The 6,000-nt window shown below is 40.4% G+C and overlaps 1 protein-coding gene across 2 annotated transcripts in view; it reads left to right on the forward strand.

The window, feature by feature from the left end:
* The window catches only part of LOC114895550 (25-hydroxycholesterol 7-alpha-hydroxylase), a 647,364-nt gene that overhangs the window by 613,044 nt on the left and 28,320 nt on the right, over positions 1 to 6,000 (forward strand). The window lies entirely within an intron of this gene.

Consider the following 6,000-nt stretch of genomic DNA (forward strand, 5'->3'; position numbering starts at 1 on the left):
TGTTACAATTGACTCAACATTAATTCATTACTATTAACTAGAGTCATAAAGTTTACATCGGGGTTCACTTTTTGTGTTGTACATTATGTGGGTTTTGACAAATGTATGATGACATGTATCCACCATTACAGTGACATATAGAATAGTTTTACTGCCCTAAAGATCCTGTGTTCAACCTGTTCATTCTGCTTTCCTTCTCCCCTAACTTGCAACTACTGATCTTTTAACAATCTCCATAGTTTTACTGTTTCCAGTTCATATGATTGTAATCATAATGTATGTAGCCTTTTCAGATTGGCTCCTTTCACTTAGCAATATGTAGTTAAGTTTCCTCCAAGTCTTGTTAGGACATGATAGCTATTTCATTTTATAGCTAAATAATATTCCACTACGTGGACTTATATAGAAGTTTCCTTATCCATTCACCAGTTTAAAGACATCTTGGGACTTCCCTGGTGGCACAGTGGTTAAGAATCCACCTGCCAATGCAGGGGACTCCAGTTCGATCCCTGGTCTGGGAAGATTCCACATGCCAAGGAGCAACTAAGCCCGTACACCACAACTGAGCCCACACGCCACAACTACTGAGCCCACATGCCACAACTACTGAGCCCGCATGCCACAACTACTGAAGCACAGGCACCTAGAGCCCGTGCTCCGCAGCACGAGAAGCCACTGCAATGAGAAGCCCATGCACCACGGCGAAGAGTAGACCCCGCTCGCCAGAACTAGAGAAAGCCTGTGTGCAGCAATGAAGACCCAGCATAGCCATAAATAAATAAATAAAATTTTAAAACTTGGATTATTTAAAAAAAGGACATCTTTATTGCTCTCAAGTTTTGGCAGTTATGAAAAATTTGCTGAAAACATTTGCATGCAGGTTTTTTGTGTAGACACAAAATTTCAACTCACTTGGGTAAATACCAAGGATCATAATTGCTGGGTTGTATGGTATTATGTTTAGTTTTACAAGAAACAGTCAACTGTCTTCCCAAGTGGCTGTACCATTTTACATTCCCACCAACACTGAGAGTTCCTGTGGCTCCACATCCTTGTCAGGATTTGGGCCTGTCCATGTTTTGAGTTTAGCCATTCTAATATGAGTGTAGCAGTATCTCATTGTTGTTTTAATTTGCAGTTCCCTGATAACATACAATGTGGAGCATTTCATATGCTTATTTTCCATCTGCATATCTTCCTTGATAAGATGTCTGTTCAAATCTTTTGCCCATTTTTAATTCTTTTTCTTATTGTTGAGTTTTCAGGGTTCTTTGTACATGTGGGATACTAGTCCTTTATTAGAAGTGTGTTTTGCAAAGATTGTTCTTCCAGCCTGCAGCTTGGGTTTTCATTCTCCTTTTAATACCCAAAGGGTTCTTTGCAAAGCAGGAGGAGGAGCTGGTGCTCTCTGGCTCACAACCTTCCCACTGTGTTTGTCTCCTGCACATGCACTTGACCCTTTCCCCCCACCCAGTAGAGTCCCTCAGCCCGACGCTGCCCTAACTCCTCAACTTTTTCACCTGCCATTGACACAAGTTTATGTGGTGTGTCCAACAGACTCATAATGAATGTTTGCAGATGAAAAAGGCCATGTGGCTCCCAGGCCAGCAAACAACTTCTTAGAGTTGAAGATTGGTCACACCTGTTCCTGGAAGCAGCCTACCCTGCCGTGCTGTGCATCCTGCCATGGTCCTTCCCAGAGTCCCAGCTTAGCATGATGTCGCCTGACTAGTTTTTCCCTGTCCTTCCACTTGCTTTCTTTCTCTTTCTCCTTAATACCCACCCCCCAAATTCCTGTTTGCATCTTATGCAGAGACATTTCATTAACTCTTGGACCAGGTCATGTCCAGAGAACCTCATCATAAGCGGACACACACCTGGGGAAGCTGTTCTGAATAATGATCATTCTTTCCTTGAGAAAGTCAGCTCTTTGCAGAGACTTCGGGCCTGTTCACCTGAAGTTATTGAGTCTTTGTATATCTGGGGGTTTAACAACTTCATTTAGCCAGTGATTGGAAGGATAGGGAAGTCCATGCTTCAACCCTGAGCAGCTCCATGAAAGGTACAGATAAGCAGGGAAAGTTGACAAACCAAAGAGTCCAGGCTGAGCGAAACCACTTCCAGGCACTGCTTGCAATATACAAATAACAAGAAAACTAACCCGGCTCTGTGTACCAGCTACTATCAAATACTCTGTCTCGGCCTGATTGGTAAATCTCTAAATTGAATATTATGATTCTCATTCAGGGGAAGAAACTGAGCATCTATCTACACATAGCTAGCACTGGGATTTAAAATTTCCCAGGACAAGTCAGATGTGCAGAAATGTAACTTTAATTCTTTGTAACTGAACTCAAATTTCCAAGCCCCTATTTCTGCTGATGGCAGAAGACACTGAATATTTGCATTGAGAAGTTGCTCAGTCACCTCCTGTTTAAAACTTGGTCTCTTTTATACAAAGATTAAATGAGATTTGGGATTCTCTCTTCCCCTTCCTTTCTGTTGATCTGGTGAGTCCTGTTGTACACATGTTCATGCTGTTCATCTTTGCTTCCTGGGGGTGCCTCCTGGCTAGGGTTTGGGGAGTGGTCCTCCCCCTTTGTATCCCTTACTGAAGTGCTCCAGTTGGCTGTCACTCACCTGGTTTCCAGAGAGAGCAAAGCATGTGTGTCTATGCTTCCTTGGCTGCACCTGGGCGCTTGCTGAGGCTGCTAGGATGCCAAGGCTCAGACACGTCTTTCATACACTCCTCCTTAGGGACCTTCCATCCACAGCCCTGCGGTGAGGCTCCCTCTCACCAGTATCCTGAAGAGCATGTTGATTCTTAACTCTCCAGAGTTGTGGGAACATTTCTAGGCATCCCGGTGCCCCCACTGGAGCCAAAACATAGTGGAGGAATAGAGGATGTTTCAAGAATACAGTTCTAAGAGACACTATAAGGCGAATGACATTTCCAGTCAAGTAGCTTCCAGAGTAAGTCAAGGAAGCATAAAACAGAGCAGCTTCCAAAGTGCCTCTCGCTCAACAGCAAAGTTTGTTCCAAAGGTCAGTGTTATCTTCGGTTACTGCAACGCCCTTCAGTTGTGTAGTTTCTGAAATTTTCACCACCCACACAAAGAAAATCTTTATTAATTAGGAAAAATAAAAAAATTATTAAGGTAACATTGCAGATGTTAGGTGACCTGATACGAATATATTAAGTCTTTATCAATTTTTAATTTTTCCTGGATTGCTGTGCATGTATCAAGGTTGCTCCCTACTTGCTTAGGAGGTTATTTCAATAACTGGGATTCTAGCCTAGAATGATCATGGGAAGAATGGAAAAGAAATTACTTTGACAAGTATAGATTGCTTTGGAAAGTGTTGGGCTTTAAATGTCTAGGGGAACAATGTGTGACAGGTCAGATCTTCTACCTGTTTATTTAACGAAAGGTGTAGCAGAAAGACGAACTTCGTATGTCATTAGAAACCAAGTATTCCGTGTTGGTCCACTCTTAAATTTTGTGTGCTTCTTTTGAACCAAAGGAAAATGTCTTTTATATTTTATAGCTATCTTATGTATTTAGATTCTTCTCCACTTTTTGCTTCCAGACAAGTTTGGACCATACTTGACACGTTGCATAAACTTTAAGATGTGTCCTACAACTTGTAAGGAAGACCTTGCGAGCAGTGATGCAGTGGTCTATGCATAGAACATGGGTTTAATCATTGAGAACCTTTGTAAGCTTTAGTTTGTATAATTTACAGGCTATGTCCTTGTGGTCTGTTAAATAGTGAAGAGGATATTTGAGGAAGTGTTTATTGTTTGAGTGGGAAAAAGAGGGATATGGACCATTGATTTGGGGGGAGTTTTTTAGTTACCCTCCATTGTTTCATGACCTGCTCCTCTTAAGCTTTGGAACTGGAGCACCACCAATAAGTGTTAAGCATCCTGTCCCTTCACTCAGCAGTGAGCAGTCGGTATTTCATTTTCAAAGTCACAGAGCATGAGAGAGACAAATAGCAGTATTTGTGCTTTGCCAGGTGTCAGCAGGCCTTTCTGGATCATTATGGTGATGTCTTTCCTCCCTAAATAATTTTTACAAATACACTGATGAAGACAGATTTCTGTTATTTGTCTTCGATGGGTCGTAAGTTGAACTAGTACTATATTTTTTCCTGAAAATATGCACAGTTGTGACATGGTGTTTAATAGTTTGAGGCTTATTTCCTGCCAGAATGAGCACAGCTGAAAGGAATGATGACCCTTTCATCTTTGTAACAATAAAATGGTTTCCTAATGTGTTTCCCTCACTTTGAATGTTAAGTTCATATTCCCCTGGATTTCTGAGCTCCATCGTTTACCCCCTCGGAAACCCCGTGAAGAATACAACTTTGGACCGCATGACAGAACACAGAGGATGAAATGAGTTGCATTAATGATATGACAAAAAGCCTTTCAAAATCTCTGTCACGATGCAACATTCAAGTAACATTAAACAAAACAGAGTATAAGTAGGCCACGGAAGAGAGTTCATATCTTGAAAGGAAATTTTGTGAACTAGATCACTTGCAGATTTTGGAAGAGTCATTGGTGAAGAGCCTATATGCTATGGCTGGGGATCTACTCTCCAGTCATATGTGCAGTCTTTTCTCGTTTATCAATCTTTGGACCTAAAATTAACTGTTACAGTGTTTTCTTGGTACACTTTTATATTTCTCAAAAAAGCAAGTCTTCATTGCTCAAGTTACATTCAAGAAAATCGTGGGGAGTGGGGTGAAGAATAAGATGCACGTTTCTATGCAATGTTTCCTGCCTTCCTATTCTAAGTATATGTACTTAAACAACAGCATACATTTTGTAAATTAGTATAAAGAAAAACTGTCCTCTAAAAACAGAAAGCAAAGTTTTGATACTGATTTCCTTTATTTCTATCACACCTTGGATTTATTTTGTTTCAGTTTATTTTTCCCCTGAAAAATCTGATATTTCTTTTTTTTTTTTTTCTTTTAACTTTAATTCTACCATGTGAGGTTGTGGGAAGATAGAAGCTTCTGATAGGGTTAATCTAGCTACACAGAATTCCATGCTGAGTATGAACATAATCTTGATCTTTGATTAGATCTGAGCTTGTAATATCTTGTGATTAATCAAAATGGGTTGTACTGTGTGTATATAAGTCATCTTCACAGATGGGATAGAGAATCATCAGAGTTCTCTTGAATATTTGTTTTAATCCCTTCTAGGATAAAATGGCTTTGGATCTTTTTTTAAACTTTAAATCAGATTGAGTTCACCAAATAAATGACTAGGAAGAAATATTTTATTTTATTTTTTGGCTGCGTTGGGTCTTCGTTGCTGCACTCAGGCTTTTTCTAGCTGTGGCGAGCGGGGGCTACTCTTGGTTGCAGTGCACGGGCTTCTCATTGCAGTGGCTTCTCTTGTTGCGGAGCACGGGCTCTAGAGCACAGGCTCAGTAGTTGTGCACAGGCTTAGCTGCTCTGCGGCATGTGGGATCTTCCCGGACCGGGGCTCGAACCGATGTTCCCTACATTGGAAGGCGGATTCTTAACCACTGCGCCACCGGGGAAGTTCCAAGGAAGAAATTTTGAAGTCCAGTTTTGCTAGGATTATAGGTCAAAAAAGAAGAAACTTGGTTTTTAATTCACAGTATTTCAGTGTTTCACTGAACACACTTCATATGTTAAAAAGAGTTATCTTGTAAAATTTAACAAATATTCCTATTTATTTGTAGTTTGAATAAAAATCTTCATAAAAGAATATAACAAAACACCCTTCATGGAAATAATGTTGAAGTTCTTATTGTTCTCAACAGCATAAAAGATTTTTCAAGATTAATAATCTCCCCTCTTCTAATTATGTAATTCCAGTCTAGTTGAAATCTGACAGCAAAGAGCTTTACTTTGGCAACTAAACTACCTGACATCTAACCCCCAGAGCACAGCAAGAGTGCTCAAACACAAAATGTTTACTGAATGTGTCTGTCATTTCAGCCAACC

Source organism: Monodon monoceros, unplaced genomic scaffold, assembly GCF_005190385.1.
Source record: "Monodon monoceros isolate NGI ecotype Baffin Bay Population unplaced genomic scaffold, NGI_Narwhal_1 Super_Scaffold_14, whole genome shotgun sequence".
In the NCBI taxonomy this organism is placed as follows: Eukaryota; Metazoa; Chordata; class Mammalia; order Artiodactyla; family Monodontidae; genus Monodon; species Monodon monoceros.